The 13,032-nt window shown below is 37.6% G+C and overlaps 1 long non-coding RNA gene across 1 annotated transcript; it reads right to left on the reverse strand.

The window, feature by feature from the left end:
• Positions 1-250: 250 nt before the first annotated feature.
• Positions 251-2,500, reverse strand: LOC110926284. Its single transcript, XR_002585099.2, has 3 exons — positions 2,410-2,500; positions 1,849-1,915; positions 251-425 (listed from the first exon to the last, which is right to left on the reverse strand). It is a non-coding gene; the product is annotated as an uncharacterized LOC110926284 (long non-coding RNA).
• Between the last annotated feature and the right edge of the window lie 10,532 nt (positions 2,501-13,032).

Raw genomic sequence — 13,032 nt, forward strand, 5'->3', positions numbered from 1 at the left:
ACCCTATGTGTTGTTTACAACACTTTAATATACTAAATCATTAACATACATGCACTTACCGGAATTGCGATCAAGCCTCGAACCGAACACCAATATTTGTCAAGAGCATAAGGTTTAAGTCCAAGCATGGTTTTCCCCACCATACTTGAATCTCTTAAACCAAGGCTCTGATACCAACTTGTAACACCCTTGTTATTATCCAACGTTTATCGTATAATTTAATCTCATAACTAGGTAATTATAGTCACAATTATACTGAAAATACGGGCTTGCTAAAAACTTTTACAATTTAAAGTGATACAACATAATGTGATTTTAATTCGCCGTTATAGAATAACGACGAAACAACATTGCGGAAGCTTCGTTTAACGTGTGTTCGGTTCTTGCTCGATGCTTGATCTTCATCCGGGACTATCGACATTCGCCTGTGATCAAAACCAACTTGAAGGTCAGTTTTGATAATTAAATAACCAATACAATAAGGAAATTAGGAAAAATCCAACATTGATATATTGATCCACAAACAATCAATTGAATTCTGGCCTCCACCGTAACTTACGGTGGTCACCGTAAGTTACGGTGGCCCCTGAATGTCAAATTCCCCCACCGTAAACCAGGGGTATTCTACCGTAAAGATTTTAGCTCCACCTTACGGTGGCACCGTAAGTTACGGTGGCACCCGCATCCAACCTTTCCTTTTTTGGCGTTATTTGACACGAAAACTTTCGTATCTTTCAATCCGCTTGTCCGTTTTACGCGATTCTTTCTCCTACGCACTCGTAATTTAATTCTCCATCGCATGGAGTTAAAATCCGACATTCAAACTAATAAAATTCTAGATTTCTAAGTATTCGGTTTATTGTTCAAAATTAACATTTTGACCCGTTTGTGTTTAAAACCACTAACTTGATCCTTAGACATTTAAAATACATACGCTAATGTATTTAACACACAAACCTTAGCCTAGCTTCATACTTTCTAATGAATTATGTATACACATAAAACCATTTTGACCCATTTAGAGAGTGTTAAGCACTTTAGTCTAAACCTTGCTCTTTTTCCTTTCACACCTCATAATTCTATATTCAAGGCATCTACTTATATCTCCTAATCGTAACGCAAGTTTCCAAACAACCCATATGGGTCGTTTGCCTAATATGTCCGTCAAGGACTTTTTGGTCAATTTTAGTCCCTCGATTTTCGACGAAGTACTTCTACTAATAATTGACCACAACACCACCTTTAATTTTAATTATAACTGTATGTACCTGGCTCGGGTCATAGCATTGACCCGTTTACATACCTCTTGCTTTAAATTCTCTAATTAGAGCAACGCAACATATGTTATTCCCTGTAATCACAAAACTCAACTAGTAGTCGTCAGTTAATATTGTCAAATGGTATTAACATACCAATTGACCCATTTAGTCGATATGACCATTTATTAACGTATGATAGTATATTGATACCATCATGTCCTTTTGAACCTATTCCTATTCGCATCATGAGTTCTTACTACGAAAAAGGCATTTTCTTAAATTGTTCGACCCGTTATATTTTTTTTTTACTAAATGGTGTCTTTATTTTGATAACTTATTATTTTTTTTATTATCAATTTGACCCATTCGGTTGTCGAGTGAATTCCATCACCTCAACGACGTACCAACACATCCATTTTCTCTATTTCAATATCACACACATTTTACTATCTATTTTGACCCGTTTGGGTTGCCGAGTGAATTCCATCACTTCCTAGATTCATCAAACACAACTATTTTTACCATAGCATTAAACATATTTAAGACTAAGCTTGTCTACATAAATGTAACGAGACGATAAGTCGCGTACCTCAAAGTTTTTCCCTTCAAACTAGCGTCCGCACCGGCTTGACTTCCCGACGCCTCGCTTATGTTGCCTAAAATATACAAGCCACTTATCATTAGAACCTTCCGGCTCATAACTAAAGCTTGTTACTTTGCCAAACACCACAATTAGTGTCTATCAACGTCTTTTAGGAATTTTGTCGAGCACCTTATGTGCATGCTAGTTAATTAACCATTTTTATTCGATTAAACCTTGGTAAATCCAAGAATTTCATTCTTATTCAAGCTTCATTGCTCATCACAACCCATACCATCATACTAGTTCAACCATCCTAGATTATTACTCACATAGTTCATACCATATGTCGGGGTTTCTCATTCTAGATAGAAACCCACTTCATGATATGGCACATAGACACATTAACTCACAATTTATTACTCTTTTCACATGATTTCAGTTAGGTTTATAATCCTACACTCTAATCACGCGTCCTTGAATCAAAACATTACTTAATCATTCAAGAATTTCTACTAATCAAACTTTACCCAAAAATCAAGCATCACCAAATCTGAAATTGCAACTTACCTAGTGTTAGACAAGTGTAGGTGATCAAGATTTTTGATTCATGCAGTGATTATATGCCCAACTCACCCTTCAATTGATCAATTTAGATGAAATAAGGGTTTGGCCGGGGTTCTTCCCCTCTCCTGGTCGCTCCCATGCACGCACACACTGATGTGTGTGTGTGTGTTTGATTTGTTTTATTTTTATAAAAATCAAGTTTGGCCATTTATACAAAATCAGCCCCTCAACTTTAGTTTGGTTTATAACTTGATATTTTGTTCCTTTTATTTAATTACAAGACTTGTACTAGGTTATTTATTTCCTAGTTACTTTATCTTGTTCACAACCCGTTTTACTTTAAGTCCCGTTAAATCTCGGGCCTTTTTACATACTTTGCTTTCTCCAAGTATTTCTCATCCTTTTATTAAATATTAGATTTATTTATTTAAATTCTAAAATTTACCGGGTTAATTTTTACCACTAACGGTATTTTACCCGTCTTTTAGTATTAACGGGGTTTGATTACCAAACCCGTTTTCGGGGTGTTACAATACCATACCCTTTATATATGTGAGGTTTTGAGCCACTTTTACATCATAGGATTACATATTCATGTTTCTTTGTTTGAGTGGACCATTAGTCATGTATTGTAGAACTTGCGACTTTTGATACGTTTGAGACCATAGACCTAATACAAGCACGAGAATGATTAAGGCATTAGGTAAACCTTTTCCTTTTACACCATTTGCTTACCTTTACCCAAATAAATCCCCTAGTCGCCCACTTTGAGCCTAATCCTTTCGTTTGACAACCCATTTAGCCCATAACCTTAAACCTTTTCTTTTTAACCCGTGTGATGGGAATTCGATTGTAAGTCTATTTGTTTATATAGTTGTGCTTTACATTTTGCAAAAAAAAAAAAGAAAAGAAATCAAAAAATTCAGAAAAGTTGTGAAAAAGAAGAGGAAAATTGTTGAGAAAAATACAAAAATATGAGTAGTAGTTATTGAATAAAAGGCGAAACTCGTTGCCTCTTAGCTTGATGTTTATAGTTAATCATGTTAGATTAGTTGTTTTGTAATAAAAGTCGAGTTTTCATCACCTTAGCCACTTTAAATATCCTACTTCCTACCCTTAGCCTAGCCCCGTTACAACCCTTACCAAAACCTTTTGACTTGTGCTTAGTATTCGTGTTCGGTGGTGGAGAATGACTGAGTTGCAAGCATATGCGGGTACGTGTTCTAATTGGTTTTGAGTGATTACTTAGAAAGTGCTAATTCATTATCTAATTAGCCAAATTTTGAACCGAGTGGAGAGAACATTGTGAGGGATGTGCATGGTTTTTTAGTTTCAAGGGCGGGTTAATCTTGGATAACCATTCTTATATGATTAATCATGTATTGATAAATATGTTGAAAATTGTAAAAAGTTTGAACCGAGTATGACATTAGACCTTATCCTTAGTCTCGGGAATGGGACGTGTGTTTCTTGTTCGACCCACGTGAAAGTAAAAGACAGATTTGCTTGAGGACAGACAAAAGACAAGTGTGGAGATGTGATCGGTGCATTTTATGTACACTCTAGTTTATATTAATCATAGTAATATGCATCGATATTGTTACAAAAGATACCATTTTGATCGGTTCTATATTTTGCTGGTTAAATAAAAAAACGAGCTAGAATGATTATATTAATCTAAAAATAGGACAAAATAAATAATAATCAAAATACAAAATAGAAAAAAAGAAAAAGGAAAAAGTAAAAAGTAAAATTACTTTAGTTTCGTAACTTTCAAAAAAAAAAAAAAATGATTCAATTGAAATTAATTTGTCTAATTACTTTGCAGTTGAATTGATCTTAAATGCGAACTAATTAAATTCTATAGGTTCTTAGCTACAGTATAAACTTTAACCCTAAAATAAAGCTTAATTACAATAGTGGCATTTACTTTCTGTTAAATGTGAAGTTATGTGTTTATATTGTGTGCTTCACTTCTTCTACATAGGGACTTCTTCTATATAGGGAATGGTGGGGTTACATTAAATATAAAATATAAAATTGTTCTTATATTTTTAGAAAGATAATATTATTTTATTAATAAGTGGTATGTATCACTTTTAAAACTATATTTTTACAAAGATCATATTATTTTATTAATAAATGATATAAATTCGAGTTTGTATGTTTTACGTCGGTTCGTGTTTGTCTTTGACATTGCTTTACGTCACATAGCGGTATAAATTTACAGTTTTGTTTTATGACTTTTACCGGTTTTGATGGATGTTTGCTTGCTACTTAGCATGGGAGGGTTAACCAAACAATCTCCCGTCGCATAGCGTGGGGTATTTTTACTAGTTGTCATTAAATTGTATAGCATCATTCAACGATGAATACAAAAGTAAAATGGGCCATGAATTAATTTGGGACATGGGCTGCAAAGTAATATGAAGATAGTCTCACGCACATGAAGTAAAGCCCATTGGTTGATATAAGTGGTCTTGGCCTTAAAACAATGGGAAGGAAACAAAACGCACGGTTCGCAATTTTGGAGAGGAGGCAACACCCTTGACTACTTTGCACATAAATTAAGAAAAAAAAAGGGAAGTCTTTGTGGGACGTCATGAGTATACACGGCTAATCTCCTAGGGTCTGTTTGGTATGGGGAAATGGAATGGACGGAGTAATGGAATGGACGAGGTAATGGAATTGATCATTACCATTGCATGTCTTGTTTGGTTACCATGTGAGAATGGAATGAACCATTACTTTTTGTTGTTTGGTATGCGAGAAAAGACGAAGGAATAAAATCGAATGGCGATGGTCAATGATGGGCGGCGATGGTGGGTGGTGATAGGTGGTAGTTGTAGCGGCGGCGGTGGTGGGTGGAGACGGCAGCGAGTGGAGACGGCGACGGGTGGTGACAGCGGTGGTGGTGGTGGTGGTGGCGACGGTGGTGGCAGGTGGTAGCGGTGGTGGCGGTGGGTGGAGGTGGTTGATAGCGATGGCGGAGGTGGGTGGCGACAGCGGCGGTGATCGGAGGTGGCAGCGGCAATGGTGGTGGCGATGATCGAAGGTGGGTGGTAGCGGTGATCGGAGGTGGCAACGACGATGGTTAATGGTGGCGACGGCGGTGGCAGGGATGGAGGTGGGTGGCGGCAACGACGGTGGCGGGTGACGACGGTGGCAGGTGACGACGGTGGCGGGTGACGACGGTGGTGGGTGACGGTGGCAGACGACAGTGGGGGTCGGTGGTGGCAATGGTAGTGGGTTGTGGTGTTGTTAATGAAGAGTGAAGAAAGAATGAAATGGAAAAAAAAAACAGGGGGGGGGGGGATGGAATGATTTTGAGGGAATGAAATGCATTTTGGAATGGATGATTCCATTTCATCAACCAAACAAACACTCTTTTCTTCATTCCCTTTCAATGGTCCATTCCATTTCACTTCTCATTCCTGCATATCAAACACTACCCTAAGGTTTCACCCCGGTGTAGATTTTGTAAGAATTCTAGGGTTTCAATATTTTGTTTATGATTTAATTTGTGACTAGTTGTATTTAACAATTTGAAACCTATATCAATTGTCTTGCATTTGTATTGGATTTTCATGAATTGTCGAATGAGTTATTAAATTTGACGTTGTGAAATGAATATGTGCAATTATGCCTTGCTATAGGTTAGGATTTACATGTTCTTTGTAACGAAGTGCAGTGCGGTCCGTTGTCTATGACGTTGATAGCTCTTGGCACCTAAGCCACGTAATACTAAATTCGTTAATAATCAAATGCAACTAAATTAATCTAACGTGTAGAAACCCTAGGTCTTGCTGTTGTCGAACCGGGTGTGATCCCTTGTTTCTAAATTATTGTTTTTACTCATTCTAATTAGTCGTTTTTTTATGTTTTAAAATTATTCTAAACAAACTTTAAAAAAAAATAGCAAGCTTCATAATTATTTTGTACACTTGTTTGTAAATAACTTTGGCTAATCGAACAACTAGTGTGATACTGACCACATGCTCTTCGTGGATATGATACTCGACTTACCCTAGCTACCTAGGTTAATTGGGTTTTTGACTGATCGGGACGGCATGGTCACGTCAAAAAAGATCTGATGACAAAGACCTGTTTTCGATTACCACTTACATTAACCGACTTTTCAACACAATGTCTATGTGGAGTCTAATTGATTAATTAAATTGAGTTTTGTGTAAACCTAGAATCTGGAACTTGAAGGAGGTTACCTTTCTCTAAACCTTTTGTGACTTCCTCCGGATGAATGATTGTTAGATTTTTACATAAATACCATGTTTTTTATGATTGTTATAACTGATATATCTTGATCACTCGTGTTTGGATTTGATAAACGTTATTTATATTTGAACTGTTTGTCTTTTGGCGGTTTTTGCATCGTTAGCGGGTTGGTAATTAGGTAGGTAGTTGGTATATCTTAACAGATCATTAGGTCGTATGGTTTTTATATAAAATGGTCCCTATTCCTTATTCAAATTCATTAATTCTGAGGCCATGTCTATGTGGTGTTTAAATAATTGAAACGGAGTTTTGTGTTAAACTTATAATCGGAATTCCGGGTGGGGGTTACTCCTTTTTAATCTGATAACTCTTTTCTTAGTTAATTAAATAGATAATTTTGCTAAACACTACCCAAAATTCCCTGTGGAGACCACGTTACTTACCCGTACTGTTATAGGTATTTAAGTCATAAAAATAATTGTTTTCTATTAGCTTACAACAGCTACATCAACGCTTTGTTTGAGTCAATTTGAGGCTATTTTGGTTCGTCTGGAGTGAAACATCAATTAAGATTTGGAATCCGTAGCGACCATCAAGACTCAGATTTGAGTTTTTTTTTTTTTTTTTTGAAGAAGAACAATTATCTAGAGTAATCAGGTGTCTATTTAGGTTAGAAAAGCAAGATTCTGGCATACACATATCTCCTTACCAGGAGACTCCTTATAAGACATTTTTTGGGGCTGTGCATACTTGGTAAAGTAATGTAAATAATAGTATAAAAGTTAAGGCTTGAAGTTAATAAAAGAAAAGTTTAATGAAATGAATGGTTTTGGGCTACTAGCCGAATGTTATTAGAAATCATTTTCAATTAATTAAAGTAATGATCTGAAATGATAGTCTAATTGGACACGACCTGATACAAATGAAAGATAAGGTTAAGAAAAAAGATACTATAAGAGGACAATTACCTATAGGACTGTAAGACTTGTCATGTGGTCCATGCTCATGAACATGACAAATGAGGAGCACCTGATAGGCATTTACTTTCAGGGCCATAAGAGAGACAGTTACCTACATGGTTGCAAGTATAGATTGGTGACCTATAAGGCTACTAATAGCTATATAGAATATAATATGAGCAATGATGATCACTCATTGGTGAATGTCACCTTAATGCTTTAGATAAAGGTGATGTGTGCAAAATACAACATATAATTATATCAAATACGGTATAAAATCAACCCTTTTTCGGTACTAATGTTGAAAAAAGCTTGTTTCTTCGTTCCTTTTTAATTTACAGGGTCAAAAGAGCTTAAATGCACAAAAGGAACAAAATTACAGCAAAAACCATCATAAATACAAAGAAGGAGGATTGACACAACTTGCCAAGCCTTCATCCACATCCAAACCAAGAAAATAGCAAGATCAGAAGACCTGGCACGGGGCCGTGCCCACCAGGCATGGGTCGTGCCCAAGACTAGATTCTCTGCAGAAGAAAAGACAACAACAAAGGACAAACCAGACAACCAACATGGGGTCGTGCTAAGGCAATACAGGGCGTGGTCAACTCTAAGATTTGCAGAATCTGAGATAGTACAGCAAGTACATTGGCCACGGGCCGTGCCGTTGACACACGGGGACGTGTTAGTACAAGATCTGACACTACAGTTAATGAGAAAGAGAGAGAAAGATGGCCACGGGACCGTGCCAGGCAGACACAGGCCGTGAGATCGTCTGTCTTCAGCTATAAATAGGGGTGCTTGGTTCCATTCCAATCCATCCCTTGGCAAACCACTTCTCTCACACTTTCCACCACTCCACCACCACTACAACACCATTATCCACCACCATCATGCATCTTCCATCATTTAGAGTGTGTAGTAGTCTCAGGATCCAAGATCGATCGTAAGACTTCTTGTCAAACAATGGCCATGCTTGGCTAAACTCTTAAATCACTTGGTGAAGACAAATCATTTATGTATTAGTTTTTGATTTCCAGTCTTTGGTTCCTTTTTAATTGGGTATGTATTAATGACCTTAATAAGTTGTTTTTTTATATTGAAGGCGAATTTACCTAACCATTATTCATATGTTGTTGATTCACATATTCGTGTCTTTACGACCTATATAAAGCGCGTTAACTACTTGGAAGGGGGTTAGAAGGGTGGTTGGGTAATTCTATGTCTCGTTTAGTGTATAGATCCTTCGAGAACCTAGTTCAAGCTTAGTATTACTTCACGAGATTGGGCGGGAATGACTGCCCCAAGAGAAAGTAAGAAACCGCTTGAATCCCTTATTTATAAACTACTATTAAAACTTTAAACCGACCCTGCAAGGACTATATCCCTTCTGACCCAGACCAAAGGGTTGAGGGTAATGCTGCATGGTAGGGGGCCTACCATTTTTCGTATTAATAACTTACTTAATTATCTTTCAACCCGACCTTGCGGGACTGTATCCTTGCTAACTCAGACCAATAGGTTGAGGGTAACGCTGCCTGGAAAGGGGCCTACTACTATAACTTAAAGATAATCTCTTAAAATGTCCAAAGTATGGAAATCATTAAAGGATACATAAAAGAGAAGTTGGAACCAAGTGATTCCTTCTTGTCTATCTGTTTTTTCTTATATTTTATTTTTGCCTTTTAGTTTATCTTTTTAGAGCTTTAAAACGTTGTCATCAAAAATTTGGTTAGATTAGACGTTAACGATAAGCCGGTATTAAAAGCTCTTGTGTCCTTGGACGACCTCGGTATCTTGCCATCACTATACTACTTCCGGGATAGGTGCACTTGCCCTAACGTGTGTGTAGAGTGATAGTATTATATCATGTTTTATAAATTTAAAACTTGAATTGGCGAGTAAAAAGAGCTACAATATATCTAAAAAATATATAACCACATGCACGCACGTCAAGTTTTTGGCGCCATTGCCGGGGACACAAGGATTTTGAGAAAGCTTAAAATTAATGGCCTAATCATTTTTATCTTTTCTTTTTAGGTTTTTCTTCTTTTTCTTTAAATTTTTCACTTTCTGCAAAAGTGACACGGGGTCGTGTGTGATCTACACAGGGCTGTTTCACCTCTCCAGTAACCTCAAAACTATTTTGTGCGAGATACAGACTGCAGCACGGGGCCGTGTTACCATAACACGGGGCCATGTCTGTTTAACAGTTTGTAGGAAAATAGTAACCGCCTGATCCCGACGGTTAAAAGCTTTATGGAAAACATAGATTTTTATGATTATTTTTACCCCCACCACACTTACGGTGAATGGTGTGATTATTCTGGGGAGGAGCACGAAGAATCGGAATGTAGTGTTCTAAACTTCACTCCCCACTACTTAGTCCCATCGTTTTCCTGTAACGATCACCTAAAGATGGGCAGGAGTAAAATGATAATAACATCCATCCACCTGAACTCGATCAACCCTCTTACCTAGAAGACTTAGAATACGTGAGTCAAATAGAAGGGAGGATTCTCCAAAAACTCAAAGAAATAGAATCCTTGATGAAGGTGTGATGTTCATCAATGATCCTAGCCAAAGGAGAATCGATGGAAGAAAGATCAGGTACAGATAACACTGAGACCAACAGACCTACCCCAGACACCTGCGAAGACGAAGGCGATAGTCGTCCCTGTTTCGATTTCGCGATGACGGTCCCCTTTATAGAGTGTGAATTTCACACCGACGGTTTGGACAGGAGCAAGTCCACTCATACCTTCTTTAACAAGAGCCCAGATAAGGTAAACAAGGGATGGTTCCGTTTTCCCATTTTTAAAGTAGGATTCTATCTTTCCAATAACCTCTTGCGTTTTCGTACCTCTCACCAGAGCCTAAGGTATGTCCGGCAATACGGTGTTGTTCCAACCAGTAAGGAACCACCGATAACGGATAATTCCTTAAAACCCTAGACAAGACTTCATAAATTCCCTGAGCACGGGGCCGTGTCTAACTTTCTTCTAAAACATGGGGCGTGTTGGACTAACACGGGGTCGTGCCCTCGTGTCTTTCTTCTAAAACATGGGGCGTGTTGGACTAACACTAGCACGGGGCCCCTGTTAATGATGATGTGGCCCGTGTCTCACTAACGGAAAATGTTCTTTGACTCATGTAGGCGACACGGGGTCGTGTTGCCCAGGCACGGGGTCGTGTCGACGTGTGTCACTGTCTATAAAGTCAGCCTTGAGTAGATTGTTTGGAACCATTCCAAAGGGACCAAGATCTTCCAGATCTTGCACACATACTCTAAACGGTATGTTCTTGAAAAGGTTTCACTTAACCTTCTTGTCTTTACTTCTTTTAGTCCTTTCCTCTTCTTCCTTCCACCAAGAACTCCATTAAAGATTGAAGTTTCAAGCTTAAAAAGTTTCAATGGGAGGTCCAAAAGCTTGGTTCGTAGCTCAAAGTTTTGCAATTCTGCTATAGTAAAACATTATTTTAAGTTATTACGTCTAGAAAAGTAAAAATCAAACAAATTTAACTTAAATAAATTTTCTTGAGCTAAGCATCCAGAGCTAGTAAGGCAGCACGGGGCGGTGCTGAATAGTCTGATCCTCCATAAATGGTTAACGGTTGGTCGTTGATGTGTGCTAAACAAACTATTAAAATTAACTTAATTAGACTCTCTAAGCTAGACACTACAAACCTTTAATTCTAGACTCGACCTAAACCACACAATCGGCAAGTGTACCGATCACTGTAGTATGACCTAAGGAAGTCCGGATATCGAACCACGAGACTCTATTAATCACGTTAATTAGACTCTAACAGACGCTTAGAGACACAATTAAAACTGTTTAATTGTTTGGGGGGGGGGGGAGGGGGGTTACTAAAATATAAGGAAATCTATTAAAACTAATTATTAAACTAGAATTAAACTAATACGAAATAAGGCGAAGACTTTTCTTATATGATGACGAGTACCACCTAGACTAGAATCCTGGATTGATTTTAAAGAATTACCGATTAAGTTAACTGCATGATTTATGGAACCGGGATCTTATGGTACTAAACCTATTAAGACACCAACTAAGCACCTCAACCCTTCTCGAGGTGAAACTTATGGCACTACCTAGGCCGTTAATCCTACCGGTTATTAGACTTCCTTCTAGTTGTCTAATTATTGTGTAAGTACCCTAATGTTGACCTACTCTTTTCCAATTATAGATCTAGGGTAGTTTGGATTTATTAACTTGACTTGATAGACTAATAAACCAACGGGGCAACTAAGGCACGACTTTTTCCAAAGACTGTCTAAAGTAATTCGTCGGGTAAGACCTACCAATAGCCCCTCACCTTCCAGCTATTAGAACTAGTAGAACACTAAAACCTAGAAAATTACTAACAATCACTTCTAGGGTTTATTGGCCAATTCTCCCAAAAGGTCAAAGACACTAGCATGAATCTATTCTGTAGCAGACAACCACCAAAATTCACACGAAGCAATTGATAGTAATAAACCAAATTAAAGTACACATGCACATCAAATCAATAAACCAAACTCTTTACTAAAACACAATCAACCATAAAATACATGCAATTAACGAAAAAGGTTAAAACTTTATATCAATCCATTCATCATAGTCTAGGTGGCTTAAAAGTTTAGCCAAGCATATCAAACAGTGAAAACAAAGTAAAGATGTTCAAGTAAGAATTCATGACAACGAGTTTCAAGAAAGAAATCAACATACAAGGAATTGGAAAACCCGAGCAAGTCTTCAATTCTTCGTCCCGAACTCATACCGATGATTCCTATGCTTCAAAACCTTCAAAATTGCTCTAAGAATGCTCAAAGAATCGCCTTCAATTGCCTCAATTCGTAACTAGGGTTTTAATTGTGATTTTTTGGCTTTTTATACCAAACCCTAGCTGACAACGAAGAAAACTCGACCAAGCAACCCGTTGCGTCGCGCGACAGGCATGTATCTTCAGCGTCGCGTGGCGCGATGATATAACATTCCAGAAATCATCTTTTTTATTGTGGCGGGGCGTGACAGTGATGGTGTGTAGCCGTGGCGCGACGCGAAGACTCAATTTTCACAGACTGTTGCGTCCTTTTTCCAGCTTCAACATCCCAAAATCCCCGAAATAATTCTAACTCTGTTTCAGCTTGTTTCCCAGCCTTTAATACTTCGGTTTTTCAACGTTTTTAGCACAAATGACCTGGAAACACAAGATTTCATCAAAATACGCAATTCTAAATAAAATAGAACTAAAAATAAAGGAAAACTATACAAACTTTACACGAATAAGAGATGTATTTTGCAATACATCAAATATCCCCACACTTACTCTTTTTTCGTCCTCGAAAAAGAATTATGCAACAGAATCAGATATGAATAGTCACTCGGGTCAAAAGCATATTTATATTTTATTAAAATCAAAGCTTGCA

The sequence above is a fragment of the Helianthus annuus genome, chromosome 17 (genome assembly GCF_002127325.2).
Source record: "Helianthus annuus cultivar XRQ/B chromosome 17, HanXRQr2.0-SUNRISE, whole genome shotgun sequence".
NCBI lineage: Eukaryota > Viridiplantae > Streptophyta > Magnoliopsida > Asterales > Asteraceae > Helianthus > Helianthus annuus.